Here is a 22752-nt window from a genome sequence, read left to right as displayed (position 1 = left end):
GGAAGAGAACACAGAATATCCTCACAACCTTAAAATAGGCAAACATTCCTTTGACAAGACACAAAAGTCACTAACAATAAAATCAAAAACTGCGAAAATGAACTTCACTAAAATAAACATGCTTACCAAAAGACACAATTAAGAAAATGATTAGGAAAGCCATGGACTAATGGAAAAACTCAAAATACATATATCTGACAAAAGACTCACAACCAAGATGTACGAGAATAATTTTAAAAACGAAACAATCCAATATTTTTTTAATGAGCAAAATACTTGAACACTTAGCAAAAGAAAGTATGAATGACTAATAGTTAACTGTGATGAATTACCAGATACTACTGAATATCAGTAGTCAACAGCGAAATGCAAATTAAAACCACAATGAGATACCACTTCACACCCAGTAAGATGACTAAAAATAAAAATCTGACGATGCCAACTGTCAAAATGTAGAGCAACTTGAAATCTCACATACTGCTAAGAGTATAAAATGGTACAACCTTGTACTTTAGAAAAGTTTGGCAGTTTCTAATATAACTGAACACAAGACCTAGCAATTCTGCTCCTAAGAATATACTCAAGAAAAATCAAAGCATATGTTCACCAAATTGTTCATAGCAGCTTTATTATTAATAGTAAGAAAAAAAATGGAAACAATTTAAATATTTATCAATAGGAGAAAGGATAAACACACTGTGGTACAGTCATATGATACAAAAAATGATATGTGTAACATGGATGAATTCTTAAAATATGTTGAGCAAAAAGTCAGACACAAAGAATGCATAGCGTATGATTCCACTTATATGAAACTCAAAAACAGGTAGAATTAATATATAGTGAAAGAAATAAGAACTATGGTTACTTACGGGACAGAGAGAAAAACAAGGAATCTTTCTGGGATGATGAAAACTGTTTTTTACTTTACATGGTAGTAACATGGGTACATACATTTGTCAAAATAAACTGTAAATCTGAATTTTGTCCATTTTACTGTGTGTAAACTATAACCCAACAAAGAAAAAACATCAATAGAACACCTCTTTAAAAAGAGATAAGGAGATATGGGGGAATATTAAACTTCTGAGGAAAATGCGGTGGGTAGGGAGAGATGAAGATGCTCTTTTTCCAAAAGAAAAGATAATGGCAATTATGTAAGAACAACATGCACTAAACATCATCATGTGGACCCAACAATCCTTTCCACTCACCTTTCAACTTAATAAATTTTAGGTAATTAAGAAATATTCTCAGCCAGAACTTTGGAGGGCCAAAGACCTCAGCAAGATAAAGGTCACTCTCTTAGTTGAGCCCTTCACAATGTCAGGCCCAGACTATTTTAATAGCTTTCTACTGGTCTCCGTATCCCTACCCTACAATCCTTCTTCCACATGGTTACCTTCCTAAAATATAAATCTGATATTGTTCTTCTGTTTAAAATACTTCAGTGGATTTCCATAACCTATAAGTGGCTTCCAGAGATGTTTAATCATGTATTCTATCAGTAAAAGATTTTGAGTATCCATCTCCATATGTATATATTTTTATTAACAAATTAAGCATTACTGTAGCAATATATTATGCATATGATACATAAAACAAAAACATTAAAAAGGGATATAAACATGTAATATAATTAGAAGTCATAATACAAAAATGGCTCATCATAAGCACCTCTAAGTGTGGCATTACTGGGTTGGCCAAAAGGTTCATTCGGTTTTTTCTGTAAGATGGCTCTAGTAGCACTTAGTTGTCTTTAACTTCATTTGAAACAATTTTGTTAGACTGTATGTGACAGCTGTCATATCAGCATGCATTTAAGAAAAGACTTATCAAAATTGGTGAATTTTTGTGTAGCCATTTTAATATTGAAGATGGAAGAAAAAAAGCAACATTTTTGGCATATTATGCTTTATTATTTCAAGAAAGGTAAAACGCAACTGAAATGCAAAAAAAAAGATTTGTGCAGTGTTTGGAGAAGGTGCTGTGACTGATCAAATGTGTCAAAAGTGGTTTACGAAGTTTTGTGCTGGAGATTTCTCGCTGGATGATGCTCCATGTTCAGGTAGACCAGTTGAAGTTGACAGCGATCAAATCAAGACATTAACTGAGAACAATCAACGTTATACAGTGCGGGAGACAGCCAACAGACTCAAAATATCCAAATCAAGCACTGATAATCATTTGCACCAGCTTGGTTATGTGAATTGCTTTGATGTTTGGGTTCCACATGAGTTAAGCGGGAAAAAAGCTTCTTGACTGTATTTCCGTATTCAATTCTCTACTTAAATGTAAAGAAAATGTTCCGTTTTTAAAATAAATTGTGACAGGCAATGAAAAGTGGATACTGTACAACAATGTGGAACGGTAGAGATCGTGGGGAAAGTGAAATGAACCACCACCAACCACACCAAAGGCCGGTCTTCATCCAAAGAAGGTGATGTTGTGTATATGGTGGGATTGGAAGGGAGTCCTTTATTATGACCTCCTTCTAGAAAACCAAGCGATTAATTCCAACAAGTATTGCTCCCAGTTAGACCAACTGAAAGCAGCACTCAACAAAGAGCATCCAGAATGAGTCAAGAGAAAATGCATAATCTTCCATCAGGATGACGCAAGACCGCATGTTTCTCTGATGACCAGGCGAAAACTGTTACAGCTTGGCTGGGAAGTTCTGATTCATCCGCTGTATTCACCAGACATTGCACCTTTGGATTTCCATTTATTTCGGTCTTTATAAAATTCTCTTAACAGAAAAAATTTCAATTCCCTGGAAGACTGTAAAAGGCACCTGGAAGAGTTCTTTGCTTAAAAAAGTAAAAAGTTTCGGGAAGATGGAATTATGAAGTTGCCTGAAAAATGGCAGAAGGTAGTGGAACAAAAGGGTGAATACGTTGTTCAATTAAGTTCTGGGTGAAAATGAAGAATGTGTCTTTTATTTTTACTTAAAACCTGAAGGCACTTCTTGGACTGGTAGAAACACAAAACCCCCAGACTTGGCCCCACCCCTTACTGTTTTATCTCGCACGGTTACCTTCCACCTACCCTGTGTTACGATACTAACAACTTGTATTTCCTCAGAGGTGTGCTTTATCTTTGACATCCGGGCACAGACTATTTATCCTGCTCTTCTCTACTTTCTCTTAGCATATCTTTCACATATTCATTCTTCAAAACTCATCCTAAATGTTATTTCCCGTAGAAAATCTGCTTTATCTCCATGAAAGGTAATGATTCTCAGTGTCTCGTTCAAATCATTAGAATGGCTTCTTATTCAAGTCACTTACTTATATAGCTATTTCTCCATTAGACTGTAAAGAGCAAAGACTACAGTCTATTCTTTGCAGCCCAGAACTTAACAGTGCCTACATGCTTAATAAGTATCTTAGGAATTACCTTTATCAGTATTCACAAAGAAACTTGTATTTTCCAAATATACTGGAAATATTTCAGTAAGTACACAGAATATATAGACTGAGGTCTAGTCTAACAACCTGAAATACCACACAACCCAGTCCTAAAGGTATTCTCTCTGACTTGAATTGACATATGTACATCACAGTCCTCATGTTGAGCTCCTCGTGAAGTTAATTTCCAAATGGTATAAATCAAACATAGGTGGATAAACTCACTGTCTTCCTGGATTAAGAGATTTTCTGTAACACCTAAACATAAGCCATCTTTAAGATTTATTGGTTACCAGAATCAAATTTCACATCATAAACAACCTACCATTAAAAATATAATCTTCCATTTTAAAACTAAAACTGTTTAAATTACTGTTTAACAAATTATTAAAAATTTTTTTCTTCTACTGACAAAAGCAACACATTATTGAAAAGGAAAAAAATATAGTGAAGCATAAAACCTAGTGGCTTTTTCCATTTCTTTTTTTGAGGAGCATAGAGCTGTGGTTCTCACCTTAATTAAATTTTATAATCAACTACAAGGCTTTAAAAAACATACTGATAACTAGGCTCCACAATAGACTAATTAAATCAGAATCTCTGAGGTTGTGTCTAAACCCTAGAATTTTTCAAAAGCTCCCCAAGTGATTCTAATGTGCAACCAGGGTAAACAAAACCTTGGTATAAAGCTAAGAATGAAAGTTTTCATGCACTGATGGAGGAAATCCTTTTGAACGTTTGCAGTATTGAAATACAAATATTAAAAAGCCATCTATGTTGGGACAACTAAATATCCGCATGCAAAAAAAAGAAGTTGGAACCTTTATGCTTACACTAGGCATGAAAATTAACTCAAAATGGATCACAGACCTAAATGGAAGAGCAAGAACTATAGACACCATCAAGAAAGTGAAAAGACAACCCACAATACATGCTGCAACATGGCGAATGGGAAAAAATGTGTGAATTATGTATCTCATAAGGGACTTGTATCCAGAATATATAAAAAACATTTACAAATGAATAATAAAAAGACAATCCAATTTAAAAATGGGCAGGGACTTTCCTGGTGGCCCAGTGCTTAAGACTCCAAGCTTCCACTGCAGGGGGCGTGGGTTCGATCCCTGGTCAGGAACTAAGATTCCACATGCTGCCCAGTGCAGCCAAAAAAGTAAAAATAAATAAATAAATCTACTTTAGAAAAAAAATGGGCAAAGGATCTGAATAGACATTTCTCTTAAAAAGATATACAAATGGCCAATAAGAACATGAGAAAGGGACTTCCCTGGTAGCGCAGCAGTTAAGAATCCGCCTGCCAATGCAGGGGACATGGGTTCAAGCCCTGGTCTGGGAAGATCCCACATGCCACAGAGCAACGAAGTCCAGGCACCACAACTAGTGAGCCTGTGCTCTGGAGCCCGCAAGCCACAACTACTGAGCCCACATACTGCAACTACTGAAGCCCGTGCGCCTAGAGCTCGTGCTCCGCAACAAGAGAAGCCACTGCAATGAGAAGCCTGCACACCACAACGAAGAGTAGCCCCCACTCGACGCAACTAGAGAAAGCCCGCGCACAGCAACAAAGACCCAATGCAGCCAAAAAATATAAATAAATTAATAAATTAAAATAACATGAGAAAATGTTCAACATGAACAGCCATTAGGAAAATGCAAATCAAAGCCACAATGAGACATCAATTCATATCCACTAGGATGGCTATAATTAAAAAGATAATATCAAGGGAGGAGATCAATTGGTGGAGCAGGAGAATGCTGAGCTCACCTCCCCACAGGAACACATCACAATACAGCTACATGAGGAGGAATTCTTATTGAAAACAAATTGGAGAATGATAGAAAGACTCTTCTTCAACCAAGGCTATGAGGAAAGATCCACACAAAGTCAGGCAGAAAGTGAGGAGAAGCAATCAGGACCTGCAGCACTAGGAGGGGACACAGAAGAGGAGACGGATATCACAGGCTCAGAGATCCTCCGTGGGGAGTGAGTGGTCCAAGCCACATATTGAGCACCCCCTACCTGGGGTTCAACACCAGGAAGATGTGTCTCCTTAGCTGGTTTGAAAACCAGTGGCACTTATAGGAGGGCTATAAGAAACCGAGATTCTACTCCTGAAGAATGCACACACATGCTTGCTTACTCCCAGGAATAAGGCCTAGGAAGAAGAGTGAAACTTCCTTGGGCTCTGGCTGGTTTCCCAAAACCACACACAAAGCGTGGGCACCCTGGTCCACACCAAGCACCTCTCCAGCACCTCTAGCTATTTATTTATTTATTTTATTTATTTATCTTTGGCTGCACTGGGTCTTCATTACTGCATGAGGGCTTTCTCTAGTTGTGGCGAGTGGGAGCTACTCTTCGTTACAGTGCCCGGGCTTCTCATTGCAGTGGCTTTTCTTGTCGCGGAGCACAGGCTCTAGGTGCAAGCTTCAGTAGTTGTAGCACACGGGCTCAGTAGTTTCGGCTCGCGGGCTCCAGAGCACTGGCTCAGTAGTTGTGGTGCACAGGCTTAGTTGCTCCGCGGCATGTGGGATCTTCCCAAACCAGGGCTCGAACCCCTGTCCCCTGCATTGGCAGGCGGATTCTTAACTACTGTGCCACCAGGGAAGCCCCAAACATTTTTAAAATGTCTGTACAGATTACTTCCCTGCCCTTCAGGATAAGAACTACACCCACTGAGTGTCTACTAAGCCAAGTAATTAATGTGTAATTATGTGTGTATGTGCATGTTTGTGTGTGTGCATACATAAAATCTCCTAACACTGTCATATAAGTTTCAACCCTATTTTATAGATGAGAAAAGGTTCAAAGATTTAAAAACCTGTCCAAGGCTACCATACCATTAAGTACTAAAGCTAGAATTCGATCCACCACAACCTGGTTCTTTCCACTAGAAGCTAAGGCAGATAGACATAAACATGCACATATACATATATAAATTCAGTAGTACATATGCGAACAAGATAAACAAGGAGAACAATATATGGGTCAGAACTTAAGGAGATGGTGGATAAATACCAAATGAGTCAGAAATGGATTCATTCAGAAAACTGGATTCCCGTTAGTCTGCAGGTAAGGTAAGGCTAATAAGAAAGAACAGATAATGATCTGGGGCGGGAAACTGGATGTCAAATTTAGGGAACAAATAGTCCAATTCAGCTGAAGTTTCCTACAGGGAATAGAGAAAAAAAAAGGTAGAGACCTGACAGTGGATGTCTACGAATATCAGTTCTAGGAGTTTCAACTTCACCCTGTGGGCAATGAAGAGCCTTTGAAGGCTTCTGTGTAGGCTTGTAACATGATAACGGTATTAGTTGAGGAGAATTCCTCTGAACACCCTGGATGGAAAGAAGAAATAGGATAGAGCTAAGATAGGGAAAAGGATAGGAGAAAATATTTGCAGGTTATATATCATATATTGGGTTGGCCAAAACGTTCGTTCGGGTTTTTCCGTAACATCTTACGGAAAAACCTGAACGAACGTTTTGGCCAAATCAATAAGAGATTAATATCTAGAATGTAATAAAGAACTCTTACAACTTAACAACTGCATTAAAAAATGAGCAAAGAGACCTTCAAGATGGCGGAGGAGTAAGACATGGAGATCACCTTCGTCCCCACAAATACATCAGAAATACATCTACATGTGGAACAACTCCTACAGAACACCTACTGAACGCTGGCAGAAGACTGAGACTTCCCAAAAGGCAAGAAACTCCCCACGTACCTGGGTAGGGCAAAAGAAAAAACAGAGACGAAAGAATAAGGACAGGACCTGCACCTCTGGGAGGGAGCTGTGAAGGAGGAAAAGTTTCCACACACTAGGAAGCCCCTTCACTAGCAGAGACGGGACGGGGGGTGGGCAGGGGGGAAGCTTCGGAGCCACAGAGGAGAGCGTAGCAACAGGGGAGCAGAGGGCAAAGCGGAGAGATTCCTGCACACAGGATGGGTGCCGACCAGCACTCACCAGCCCGAGAGGCTTGTCTGCTCACCTGCCGGGGCGGGTGAGGGCTGGGAGCTGAGGCTCGGGCTTCAGAGGTCAGACCCCAAGGAGAGGACTGGGGTTGGCTGCGTGAACACAGCCTGAAGGGGGCTAATGCGCCACAGCTAGCCGGGAGGGAGTCCGGGAGAAACTCTGGACTTGCCTAAGAGGCAAGAGGCCATTGTTTCAGGGTGCACGAGGAGAGGGGATTCACAGCACCACCTAAACGAGCTCCAGAGACGGGCATGAGCCGTGGCTATCAGCACAGACACTAGAGACGAGCATGAGACACTAAGGCTGCTGCTGCAGCCACCAAGAAGCCTGTGTGCAAGCACAGGTCACTCTCCACACCACCCCTCCCAGGAGCCTGTGCAGTCCACCACTACCAGGGTCCTGTGATCCAGGGACAACTTCCCCGGGAGAACACACAGGGCCTCAGGCTGTTGCAATGTCACACCGGCCTCTGCTGCCTCAGGCTCGCCCTGCATTCCGTAGCCCCCCTCCCCCTGGCCTGAGTGAGCCAGAGCCCCCTAATCAGCTGCTACTTTAAACCCATCCTGTCTGGGCGGGAACAGACGCCCTCAGGAGACCTACACGCAGAGCCAGGGCCAAATCCAAAGCTGAACCCCAGGAGCTGTACGAACAAAGAAGAGAAAGGGAAATCTCTCCCAGCAGCCTCAGGAGCAGCGGATTAAATCTCCACAATCAACTTGATGTACCCTGCACCTCTGAAATACCTGAATAGACGATGAATCATCCCAAATTGAGGCAGTGGACTCTGGGGGCAACTGTAGACTTGGGGTTTGCTTTCTGCATCTAATTTATTTCTGGTTTTATGTTTATCTTAGTTTAGTATTTAGAGTTTATCATCATTGGTAGATTTGTTTATTGATTTGCTTGTTCTCTCTTTTTTTTAATGTAGATATATTTTTTTTTTCCTTTTTCTCTTTTTATGGGTGTAGGTGTATGCTTCTTTGTGTGATTTTGCCTGTATAACTTTGCTTTTACCACTTGTCCTACGGTTCTCTCTGTCCGTTTTTGTTTTTGTTTTTTTAGTATAGTTTTTAGCCCTTATCATTGTTGGATTTGTTTTTTGGTTTGGGTGCTCTCTTCCTTCCTTCTTTCATTTTCTTTCCTTTTTTAATTACTTTTTAATTTTTAATTTTTAATAACTTTTTATTTCTTATTTTAATAACTCCATTTACTTTAATTTTTTTCTCCCTTTTCTTCTGAGCCGTGCGGCTGACAGGGTCTTGGTGCTCTCGCCGGGTGTCAGGCCTGTGCCTCTGAGGTGGGAGAGACGAGTTCAGGACACTGGTCCACCAGAGACCTCCCGGCTCCAAGTAATAACAAATGGCGAAAGCTCTCCCAGAGATCTCCATCTCAACGCTAAGACCCAGCTCCACTCAACGACCAGCAAGCTACAGTGCTGGAAACCCAATGCTAAACAGCTAGCAAGACAGGAACACAACCACACCCATTAGCAGAGAGGCTGCCTAAAATCATAATAAGGTCACAGACACCCCAAAACACACCACCAGATGCTGTCCTGCCCACCAGAAAGACAAGATCCAGACTCATCCACCAGAACACAGGCTCCAGTCCCCTCCACCAGGAAGCCTACACAACCCACTACAGCAACCTTAGCCACTGGGGGCAGACACCAAAAACAATGGGAACTACGAACCTGCAGCCTGTGAAAAGCAGACCCCAAACACAGTAAGGTAAGCAAATTGAGAAGACAGAGAAATACACAGCGGATGAAGGAGCAAGGTAAAAACCCACCAGCCAAACAAAGGAAGAGGAAATAGGCAGTCTACCTGAAAAACAATTCAGAGTAATGATAGTAAAGATGATCCCAAATCTTGGAAATAGAACAGAGAAAATATAAGAAACGTTTAACAAGGACCTAAAAGAACTAAAGAGCAAACAAACAATGATGAACAACACAATAAATGAAATTGAAAAATCTCTAGAAGGAATCAATAGCAGAATAAATGAGGCAAAAGAACGGATAAGGGACCTGGAAGATAAAATAGTGGAAATAACTACCACAGAGCATATTAAAAAAAAAAGAATGAAAAGAATTGAGGAGAGTCTCAGAGACCTCTGGGACAACATTAAACATACCAACATTCGAACTATAGGGGTCTCAGAAGAAGAAGAAAAAAAGACAAGGACTGAGAAAATATTTGGAGAGATTATAGTTGAAAACTTCCCTAATATGGGAAAAGAAATAGTCAATCAGTACCAGGAAGCGCAGAGAGTCCCATACAGGATAAATCCTAGGAAAAACACGCCAAGACACATATTAAGCAAACTATCAAAAATTAAATACAAAGAAAATATTAAAAGCAGCAAAGGAAAAACAACAAATAACACACAAGGGAATCCCCATAAGGTAAACGGCTGATCTTTCAGCAGAAACTCTGCAAGCCAGAAGGGAGTGGCAGGACATATTTAAAGTGATGAAAGAGAAAAACCTGCCACCAAGATTACTCTACCCAGCAACCATCTCTTTCAGATTCAAGGGAGAAATTAAAACCTTTACAGACAAGCAAAGACTAAGAGAATTCAGCACCACCAAACCAGCTTTACAACAAATGTTAAAGGAACTTCTCTAGGCAGGAAACACAAGAGAAGGAAAAGACCTACAATAACAAACCCAAAACATTATGAAAATGGTAATAGGAACATACATATCGATAGCTACCTTAAATGTAAATGGATTAAATGCTCCCACCAAAAGACACAGACTGGCTGAATGGATACAAAAACAGAACCCGAATATATGCTGTCTACAAGAGACCCACTTCAGACCTAGGGATACACACAGACTGAAAGTGAGGGGTGGAAAAAGATATTCCATGCAAATGGAAATCAAAAGAAAGCTAGAGTAGCAATTCTCATATCAGACAAAATAGACTTTAAAATAAAGATTATTACAAAAGACAAAGAAGGACACTACATAATGATCAAGGGATCAATACAAGACGAAGATATAACAATTGTAAATACTTATGCACCCAACATACGAGCACCCCAATACATAAGGCAAATGCTAACAGCCATAAAAGGGGAAATTGACAGTAACACAATCATAGTAGGGGACTTTAACACCCCACTTTCACCAATGGACAGATCATCCAAAATGAAAATAAATAAGGAAACACAAGCTTTAAATGACACATTAAACAAGATGGACTTAATTGATATTTATAGGACATTCCATCCAAAAACAACAGAATACACTTTCTTCTCAAGTGCTAATGGAACATTCTCCAGGACAGATCATATCTTGGGTCACAAATCAAGCCTTGGGTAAATTTTAGAAAATTGAAATCGTATCAAGTATCTTTCCTGACCACAACGCTATGAGACTAGATATCAATTACAGGGAAAAAAAACTGTAAAAAGTACAAACACATGGAGGCTAAACAATACACTATTAAATAACCAAGAGATCACTGAAGAAATCAAAGAGGAAATCAAAAAATACCTAGAAACAAATGACAATGAAAACACGATGACCCAAAACCTATGGGATGCAGCAAAAGCAGTTCTAAGAAAGAAGTTTATAGCAATACAATCCTACCTCAACAACAAGAAACACCTCAAACAACCTAACCTTACACCTAAAGCAATTAGAGAAGGAAGAACAAAAAAACCCTAAAGTTAGCAGAAGGAAAGAAATCATAAAGATCAGATGAGAAATAAATGAAAAAGAAATGAAGGAAACAATAGCAAAGATCAATAAAACTAAAAGCTGGTTCTTTGAGAAGATAAACAAAATTGATAAACCATTAGCCAGACACATCAAGAAAAAAAGGGAGAAGACTCAAATCAACACAATTAGAAATGAAAAAGGAGAAGTAACAACTGACACTGCAGAAATACAAAGGATCATGAGAGATTACTACAAGCAACTGTATGCCAATAAAATGGACAACCTGGAAGAAATGGACACATGCTTAGAAAAGCACAACCTTCCGAGACTGAACAAGGAAGAAACAGAAAACATAAACAGACCAATCACAAGCACTGAAATTGAGACTGTGATTAAAAATCTTCCAACACACAAAAGCCCAGGACCAGATGGCTTCACAGGTGAATTCTACCAAACAGTTACAGAAGAGCTAACACCTATCCTTCTCAAACTCTTCCAAAATATAGCAGAGGGAGGAACACTCCCAAACTCATTCTACGAGGCCACCATCACCCTGATACCAAAACCAGACAAAGATGTCACAAAGAAAGAAAACTACAGGCCAATATCACTGATGAACATAGATGCAAAAATCCTCAACAAAATACTAGCAAACAGAATCCAACAGCACATTAAAAGGATCATACACCATGATCAAGTGGGGCTTATCCCAGGAATGCAACGATTCTTCAATATATGCAGATCAATCAGTGTGATAAACCACATTAACAAATGGAAGGACAAAACCCATATGATCCTCTCAATTGATGCAGAAAAAGCTTTTGACAAAATTCAACACCCATTTATGATAAAAATCATCCAGAAAGCAGGCACAGAGGGAACTTACCTCAACATAATAAAGGCCATATATGACGAACCCACAGCCAACATCGTTCTCAACGGTGAAAAACTGAAACCATTTCCACTAAGATCAGGAACAAGACAAGGTTGTCCACTCTCACCACTATTATTCAACATAGTTTTGGAAGTGTTAGCCACAGCAATCAGAGAAGAAAAAGAAATAAAAGGAATACAAATTGGAAAAGAAGAAGTAAAGCCGTCACTGTTTGCAGATGACATGATACTATACGTAGAGGATCCTAAAGATGCTACCAGAAAACTACTAGAGCTAATCAATGAATTTGGTAAAGTAGCAGGATACAAAATTAATGCACAGAAATCTCTTGCATTCCTATACACTAATGATGAAATATCTGAAAGAGAAATTAAGGAAACATTCCTATTTACCACTGCAACAAAAAGAATAAAATACCTAGGAATAAACCTACCTAAGGAGACAAAAGACCTATATGCAAAAAAACTATAAGACACTGATGAAGGAAATTAAAGATGATACAAATAGATGGAGAGATATACCATGTTCTTGGATTGGAAGAATCAACACTGTGAAAGTGACTATACTATCCAAAGCAGTCTACAGATTCATTGCAATCCCTATCAAACTAACAATGGCATTTTTCACAGATCTAGAACAAAATATTACACAATTGGGCTTCCCTGGTGGTGCAGTGGTTGAGAATCTGCCTGCTAATGCAGGGGACACGGGTTCGAGCCCTGGTCTGGGAAGATTCCACATGCTGCGGAGCAACTGGGCCCGTGAGCCACAACTACTGAGCCTGCGCATCTGGAGCCTGTGCTCCGCAACAACAGAGGCCGCGATAGTGAGAGGCCCGCGCAACGTGATGAAGAGTGGCCCCCGCTTGCTGCAACTAGAGAAAGCCCTTGCACAGAAACGAAGACCCAACACAGCCAAAAATAAATAAATTGATTAATTAATTTTTTTAAAAAAACAAAAAACTGTTTAAAAAAAAAAAAAAATTACACAATTTGTACGGAAACACAAAAGACCCCAAATAGCCAAAGCAATCTTGAGAAAGAAAAACGGAGCTGGAGGAATCAGGCTTCCTGACTTCAGACTATGCTACAAAGCTACAGTAATCAAGACAGTATGGTACTGGCACAAAAACAGAAATATAGATCAATGGAACAGGATAGAAAGCCCAGAGATAAACCCATGCATATATCGTCACCTTATCTTTGATAAAGGAGGCAAGAATATACAATGGAGAGAAGACAACCTCTTTAATAAGTGGTGCTGGGAAAACTGGACAGCTACATGTAAAAGAATGAAATTAGAACACTCCCTAACACCATACACAAAAATAAACTCAAAATGGATTAAAGACCTAAATGTAAGGCCAGACACTATGATGTGCCAGACACCATGATGCTGCAAAATGATGCAGCTGCTGTGGAAAACAATATGGTGGTTCTTCAAAAACTTAAAAATAGAACTACCAATGATTTAGCAATCCCATTTTTGGGTATATACCCAAAAGACTTAAAAGCAGGGACTCAAACTGGTATTTGTACAACCATATTCATAGCAGCATTATTTGCAAAAGCCAAAGGTAGAAGCAACCCGTGTCTAATGACAAATGAATGAATGGATTAACAAAGTGTAGCATATACATATAATAGAATTTTATTTCAGCCTTAAAAAGGAATGAAATTGACACACACTACAATATGGGTAAACTTTGAAGACATTATGCTAAGAGAAACAAGCCAGACATAAATATTATATGATTCCTCTCATATGATGTTGTTAGTGTTTAATGAGTATAGTTTCAGTTTAGGATGATGAAAAAGTTCTCGATATGGATGGTGGTAATCATTGCACAACAGTGTGAATGCACTTAATTAATGCCTGAACTGTACACTTAACAATGGTTAAATTGGTAATTTTTTTTTTTACAAGTTTTCTTATGTTCTTTGCTAAAATGAAAAATTTATAATTTTTGTAATGCAAAAGACACATTCAAATTAAAAGAAAAATGACAGGCTAGGCAAAAGATCTGCAACACAGTTATTAACAAAGCCCTTCTATAACTCAATAAGACAGTAGAAAATTGGTGAATGTATATAATGAGCAATCGAAAGGGAAATTCTAATGTTTAATAAACATGAAGGAACACTCATTTTCAACAGTGCTCAGGAAAATATACATAAAAATTAGATAGTTTTACATTGACAAAAATATAATGAAAATTGTGTTGGAGGACTGAGGAAATGGGTGCATTCATGTGCCACGCATGAGGAGAGCAGAAGTACATTCAATCATCTTGGTGGAAAACAAAGCTGTATTTATCAAAAATAAAAAACACATTCCCTTTGACTTAGTAATCCTACTCTTAGAACTGTTATAGAAATATTCATACAAGTCTGCAAATGTATGTACAATAATGCTTACTACCCCAGTGCTACAACTGCAAAAACTGAAAATTAAATATCCTGTCAATAGGAATATAAACAAGACATTATGGTACAGTTATACAGTGCACTACAATGCAAGCGTTAAAATAATGAGATAGATGTCTGTGTCTTATCTTGAAAAAAAAGCCAACAAAATATAAAGTTTTTTTAAAAAGGCAGTTGTAGCACAAAACAGATCTTTTTTTTTAAAGGTATGACACAGACACACGGAATAGAATATCAAACAGTTAAACACTGTTAGCTCTGAAAAGGAGATGGGCAGAAGGGAAGTGATGAGGAGGAAACTGTCACTTTTGAAATACAAACATTATTTGATTTGGTTATATTATTTTTGTAGTTACAGGGTTTTTTAAATTTTAATAAAAATATTCTGACCTCAAAACTAGAAAATGGAAAGGACAGGAAAGACAATTTCAGGAAACTGACTTCAGAAGACAACTTTCTAGGCCATAAGACAGATATCTTGCCCCCAAATATTTCTCCATACAATCTAAAGCTGTTTATTTACTTTTCTTACATTTTTCTGAAATTCCACTGGTGTCCTTTTAAAAACATTAAAAACTTGGGCATTATATGGTGGAAAGAAATTCAGGCTAGGAGCCCAAAAGCAGTTTCTGTGAATTACTTTAGTCATTGATAGGATAAGGAAGTCTCCCTGGAAGAGTAACAATTTCAATTTCATTTTTATTTTCCTTTAGCATTTTAGTAGCATACAAAACCAAAATACTTTTTGTAAGATCAAGTGATTATCACCCATTCAAATCTTTTTAAATAAATTAATAAAAAATTACACTCTGCTAACCCAAGTAAGATTAGCATTATATTTTGGAGATGGTGATAGAAACAGGAAACAAAGGAAAGAAGCAGGTAATTTTGGAGCATTCAACATTTAAGGGTAGGGCTGACTTGAGTCAAAACTTGAGGCCAGGATACCAGAGGCTGAGTAAAAGACTAGGGAGGTAGAGGTATATTAAGGACAAATTTCACTGACTTAAAAATTATTACTTGTGTGTGGGGTACAAAACTTCATGATCGGACTTCCCTGGTGGCGCAGTGGTTAAGAATCCGCCTGCCAATGCAGGGGACACAGGTTCAATCCCTGGTCCGGGAAGATCCCACATGCTGCGGAGCAACTAAGCCTGTGCATCACAACTACTGAGCCTGCGCTCTAGAGCCCGCGAGCCATAACTACTGAGCTCACGTGCCACAACTACTGAAGCCCGCACACCTAGAGCCCATGCGCCGCAACAAGAGAAGCCACTGCAATGAGAAGCCCACGCACTGCAACAAGGAGTAGCCCCCGTTCACTGCAACTAGAGACAGCCTGTGCGCAGCAACAAAGAACCAACGCAGCCAAAATTTAATTAATTAATTAATTAAAAAAAAAAAAAAAAAAAACTTCGTGATCAAGTAAGCCTTTGGATAGGTACTCAACCAAAACAAAATACATTAATTTTTTAAATAGTAAATGCATACGAAACAAAATTTAAAATAGTAGCTTTTATTTAATCTTTTTTGAGTCACACGTTCCTTTAAGTATCCGATGAAAGCTCTGGACCATCTGCCAGGAAAATCATGCATATTTACATTAAAAATTAAGCATGTATAAAAAAATTAAGCATGTACACAATTTAAAGAGACCTAAGACTCTGGGTTAAGAACTCCCATTAAAAATGGTGGTGAGGTCCCTCTGTCCACAAAGAACTTCATCCTTTAAACTGGCTTAACTCTAATTCTACTAACATGATAAAACCTAACTTCCACCATAATTTTCTCTTTTTTTCCCTAAATTTTTTATTTTTATTTATTTATTTATTTTTGGCTGCACCACATGGCATGTGGGATCCTCATTCCCTGACCAGGGATCGAACCCATGCCCCCTGCATTGCAAGCGTGGAATCCTAACCATTGGACTGCCAGGGAAGTCCCAACCATAATTTGCTTAAGCAACTGAGTTCAGAGATCTAATTTGGGATTAACCGCTTGAACACCTACAAGTCATTGGTTGTACACGTCATGGAGGGAGGAACAGAAAGAATACAGTCCTCCATTGGTGTCTGTGGAGAACTGGTTTAAGGACGTCTCTCCCACAGCCCCCTAGGATACCAAAATCATCAGATAGTCAACTCCCTTACATAAAATAGTGTAATATTTGCATAGAAACTATGCACATCCTCTTGTGTACTTTAAAGCATCTCTAGATTACTTATAATACATAATACAATGTAGATGCTATATAAATAGTTGTAAATACTATGTAAATAGTTGCCAGTGCCACAAATTCAAGTTTTGCTTTTTGGAACTTTCTGGAATTTTTTTTTTACAATATTTTTGATGTGCAACCCACAGATATGGAGGGTTGACTATACTGATAGCTGAGGAATAGATAAAATGACTATGGAGTAAAGAGGTAAAGTATTTAACAATCTGGAGGTGAGGGAGGGTAGAGAGGTTGTTTTAATCAACAGGAAGCAGAATAACAATTCCTGATCCATAGTAGGAACTCTATAAATGAATGAATGAAAAGTGAATGAAACAATAAAGAACAAAAGGAAGTAGCTGAAGAGACTGACTACATGGCTCCAGTAATAGGGAGAGAATTTTAATATTTTGGGCACTACCCTGAAAACATAATTTAAACATTTCCTCCTCACTATAGAAAAATACAGTCAAAATTCTCATCAGCCATATTTACAACCAAATTTTTAGAAAATGACTCACCCATTAGACTTGCCAATTGCAGGATATATAAAATTCATTAGGAGGAAAAAATCAAATTACTAAATCAGAATCAAAGAAAAAAGGAGAAAAATTACTAAGTCAAAGGAGGAAAAAAATAAAAAATAAAATCAAAATATAAAGAAAAGGGCTACTTACAAAATTAAATGCAGACATATTAAACTAAATACTAACTTACTTTAAAATACACCAGGGACTTCCCTGGTGGCGCAGTGATTAAGAATCCGCCTGCCAATGCAGGGGACATAGGTTCGAGCCCTGGTCCAGGAAGATCCTACATGCCATGGAGCAACTACTGAGCCTGCACTCTAGAGCCCTCGAGCCACAACTACTGAGCCCACGTGCCACAACTACTGAAGCCCATACGCACAGAGCCCATGCTAAGCCACCGCAAAGAGAAGTGGATTCTTAACCACTGTGCCACCTGGGAAGCCCCAAAAAAATCTTTTAAAATATACAAAAGAAAAATAAAAACTATGAAATAATAGAACTAAAAATGTCTTAAGAGACGTCTCATCTATCTCTGATGAAATCTGAACCTTTTCAGCCAAATAACATTACATAGAGTTTTATTTTTTCCCAGCTAGGTGCTAAGTTTTTAACTTCTAGGAGCTCTAAGGAAGCCATTGATACTTTTTATAGCAAATAAGTGTTAAGTAATTCTATTAGTTTATATTCTATTCTACTTAAGCAAATATCATTTTAAAGCTTCTGGTGAATACTTTTAAGAGAGGCAACGCCAGCAGCAGCAAAAACTAACTGAGATGGCCCAATGCCACAAAGGGAGTAAGCACTAAAACTAGAATTCTTGAGAGGGAAGGACTGGGAGTGTGGGATTAGCAGATGTAAACTATTATACATAGGAAGGATAAACAACAAGGTCCTACTGTATAGCACAGGGAACTATATTCGATATCCTGTGATAAACCATAATGGAAAAGAATATGAAAAAAGGAATGTCTGTATGTGTATAAGTGAGTCACTCTGCTGTACAGCAGAGATTGCCATAACATTGTACATCAACTATACTTCAATAAAAAAAAGATTTTAATTTAGAAATCTATCACCAGAAAACTACTAGAACTCATTAATCGGGGCTTCCTTGGTGGCGCAGTGGTTGAGAATCTGCCTGCCAATGCAGGGAACACGGGTTCGAGCCCTGGTCTGGGAGGATCCCACATGCCGCGGAGCAACTAGGCCTGTGAGCCACAACTACTGAGCCTGCGCTCTAGAGCCCGCGAGCCACAACTACTGAGCCTCCGCGTCTGGAGCCTGTGCTCTGCAACAAGAGAGGCCGCAACAGTGAGAGGCCCGCACACAGCGATGAAGAGTGGCCCCCGCTCGCCACAACTAGAGAAAGCCCTCACACAGAAACGAAGACCCAACAGAGCCAAAAATAAATAAATAATTAATTAATTAAAAACTTTAAAAAAAATGGTTAAATTGGTAAACCGTTAGTACAAATCGTCCTTGACTTATGCTGCTGTTATTATGGCCCAATAAACTCATAATAGGCTGGAAATATCGTTAAGTCAACATAATACACCTAATCTATCATATATTATAGCTTAGCCTAGCCTACCTTAAACATGCTCAGAACACTTTAACATTAGCCTAGTTGGACAAAATCATCTAACACAAAGCCTATTTTGTAATGAAATGCTGACTACCTCATGTAATTTTTTGAGTACTTAAAGTGAAAAACAGAATGGTTACACGGGTACAGAACGGTTTTAAGTGTATCAGTTGCTTACCCTCGTGATCGAATGGTTTACTGGGAGCTGCAGCTTGCTGCCCAGTATCACGAGAGAGTACTGTACCACACAGGCTAGCCTGGGAAAAGATCAAAATTCAAAATTCAAAGTACAATTTCCACTGAGTGTGTATCACTTTTGTATCATACCCATCGAAAAATCCTAAGTCAGACCACCGTAAGTTGGAGACCATCTGTATATATTTTACCACAATAAAAAAAAATTAATCAACATACTTAACCATATTCAGAGAATAAAAAAGAAAAACCATCTGACTGTTTCAATAGGTACAGAGTAAGATTTGAATAAATTATACCCATGATTTCAAAAAAACCTTTCAGCTAATTAAGAACAGAATTTCCCCTGTGTTATAAAGGACACCTATGAAAAACCTACAATTCTGAGTATTGAAGAGCTGGACATTTCCCCCTTAAAATTGGGAAGGAGGCAAGGATGTCTACTCTCAACAATTCTATTCAAAATTTTATTTAAGGTCCCAGTTAGTGCAATTAAAAATAAGAAATGCAAGGTACAAAAATTGAAAAAGAAGTAAAACTGTCCCTATTTGCAAACAACATGACTATGCATGTAGAAGATGCAGAAGAATTAACAAAAAGATTATGAATCTTTACATTTAACCAGGTCTCAAGATACCAAATCAATATACAAAATTTTATTGTATGTCTATGCACTAGCAACAAACAAATGAAAAAGAAAATTTAAAAACAATTCCATTTACAACTGCATCATATAACATATTTAGTAATAAATTTAACAAAAAAATGCAAGACCTCATCAAAAGCTATAAAACATTGCTGCGATAAAGATGACTTAATAAGTGAAGAGATGCCAAGCTTCAAGATTGTCAAAATGTTACTTCTCCTCAAAGTAAACTATAAATTCAACACAATCCCAATCATAGTCCCAGCATAATCATAATCCTTTTTATATAAACTGACAAGCTCATTCTGAAATTCATAATGAAAACAAAGGTCCCAGAATAGACAAAACAATTTGGGAAAACAACAAAAGCTAGAGAATTTACATTAACTAAATTTGGGACTTACTCTAAAGCTATTCAGTGGTTCTCAGTTGGAGGCAATTTTGCACCTCAGGGGACATTTCGCAACGTCTAGATACATTTTTGGTTTTCACCACGGGGAGGATGCTACTGGGATCTAACAGGCAGAGGACAGGGATACTACTAAAATTCTATAATACGCGAGACAGCCCCACAACAACCTGGCCCAAAATTTCAATAGTGCCAAAACTGGGAAACCCTAAACTACAGTAGTCAAGACAATGTGGTATTGACATCAGGATTTTCAAATAGATTAATGAAACAGAATACAGATTCCAAAAGATGACCCCCCTAGGTCAACTGTCTGACAAAGGCGACAAAGCAATTCAATGGAGAAAAAAGTGTTTTCAACAAAAGGTTCTAGAACAAGATAGCCATATGTAAAAAACTGAACTGTGATTCCCACCTCACACCATACATGTCATTAGTTCATGATGGGTCATATACCTAAATAAAAGCTAAAATGATAAATTCTAGAAGAAAACATATCTTCACAACCTAGCAAAAGTACTATCTGTGAAAAGACTTAAAAGCAGAATATATAAAAGAACTAAAAGATCCCTACAACTCAATAAAAACTCAACCCAATTTAAAATATGGACAAAAAACTTGAACAGACATTTCACAAAAGATGACACACAAATGGCTAACAAGCACACGAAAAAAGTGGTCAATACCAATATTCGTCACAGAAATACAAAAGTAAAACCAGAAAGAGAAATACAAATTAATTCCACAAACTACATACCCATTAGGAGGACTAAAATTTATAAGACTGAAAACAAACAACTGTTGGTGAAAATATGAAATGACCCAAACTCTCACATATTGCTGGTGGGTAGGTAAAATGTTACAAAAGATCTAGCAATTTCTCATAAAGTTAAGCATACACTTAGCCTATGACCCAGTAATTCTACTCCTAGATATTTACCCAAGAGAAATAAAAACATACCTCTACAAAAGGCCTCATGTAAGAATGTTCTGCTTTATTCACAATAGCGAATATGTCTGTCAACAAGTGACACACTGTGGTATATTCATACGACAGACTACTACTCAGCAATAAAAATACTGATACCTGCAACAACCTAGAATAATCTCAAATATTATGTAAAACAAGCCAGCATAAAGACTATGTACTGTATGATAGCATGTATATCCAATCGCAGAGCAGGCAAAAGTAAGCTATGGTTTAAAAGAAAAAAGGAAAAGAACAGCAGATGCCTTGGAAGGGCAGGGGGCAGGGGGCGTTGCAGGGAGAAGGCACGAGTGAGGAACATGGGAATCAAGTGGAAAGGTTCACTATGGACATTTCTGGGATGACAGAAATGTCCAATATCTTGAGTGAGGACTCTTACATGATATAAACATTTATCAAAATAAGCAGTTTTGTGCATTATGTATAGTTTATTTAAAAAAAACTATTTAAAAAAAATCTAGTAGGGGTGGCAAGTAGATAGAGGTAATATTGAAATAAGAAATGGAAGAATTGTTGAATCTGAGTGACACACACATGGGGGTTCCCTATACTATTTTTGAAATTTTCCATAATTAAAGGTATTTAAAAAATAATTTCTCTTAATTCTCCCTCAGTGGAGGAAGAGAATTGGTAATCACTGTCCTTGACATAAATTACAATCTCTTACTAAGGTATGCTCTAAATTTTCTTTTTTATGCTGAATATATACAGCATATATATACTCCTTTACACTTTCTTTAATCTTATTCATCATAGTTACAGCTCACCTTGAAATGTGTTCATATTTTCCATATTTGATTTATTTACTACTACCTGTAGGGAGAAAACACTCCTTTTGCCCCTACTACCTGATAGCAACACGCTACCTACTTTGAATACATTACCCAACTTAAATCCCAAAGTTGAATTTAGCATCTAGAATTTTAATCTTATTTACTTATTAATTACCTCTCTCTCATGAAAATTCATGTGCAATGGCAAACAAGGATCTTACCCTGTTCACTACTTCTTCAAACATGGCACATAAAGGATACCCAGTGAATATGTGTAAATCAAAGAATTAAGGAATATAATATCAGAGCTCACAAATACACAGTTTAGCTCTCTTTTTGATAGTACAAATCACTTCCCACTCCAGTTATATCCAGCTTGTTTTGCCTTTAATTTTATTGGCATTTATATCAACTGCTATGTCTTTGTTTCAAGTGGAATAGAATATCTGTGTCTCAGAACTTCACATTTCCTCTACTCAAAAATACAATCATAAAATATTTAAACACAGTTGATTTAATGTATATATTTCACTATATTAAATGATGTGATTTTTCTGCTCTTATTCATATGACTAAAGAAAAAAATCATAATACTTTGAGAGTCTCAAATTCTGTTAACATCACAATAAAGCTGAAAAACCCTAGCAAATATTGAGAATTGAGAGTTCCTTACATAGGGGTAAACTGCAGTTAAGAATAGATTTTTAACAAAAACAATGATCAAATTTACTTGAAAAGAATTTACCTAACAAAGAGAGCATCTATATAAGCCTAAAATCAAACTGTTAGTTCCCTTCAGTGAAATACAGGAAATCTAGGTTTGTTCTCAGAGTATGTGCTTCAGTAAACATTTGCAGCATGGTTTATGAGCAAAACTATCAATATCTTAGGTTAGGATTAGTTTCACCTCAATTTTGAATATTTTTTTTCATTCTTAAATATCCTCAAAACATCCATAAAGTTAAAAAAAGAAGAGGAGAAAGACAAACATTATTAGTGGTATCATAAAATA

The 22752-nt window shown here is 37.7% G+C and overlaps 1 protein-coding gene across 2 annotated transcripts in view; it reads right to left on the bottom strand.

The window, feature by feature from the left end:
- RAB3GAP1 (RAB3 GTPase activating protein catalytic subunit 1) overlaps nucleotides 1-22752 on the bottom strand; it is a 113049-nt gene that overhangs the window by 79511 nt on the left and 10786 nt on the right. The window lies entirely within an intron of this gene.

This window comes from Eubalaena glacialis, chromosome 1 (genome assembly GCF_028564815.1).
Source record: "Eubalaena glacialis isolate mEubGla1 chromosome 1, mEubGla1.1.hap2.+ XY, whole genome shotgun sequence".
Classification (NCBI taxonomy): Eukaryota; Metazoa; Chordata; class Mammalia; order Artiodactyla; family Balaenidae; genus Eubalaena; species Eubalaena glacialis.
This window is presented reverse-complemented; position numbering and strand designations above follow the sequence as displayed.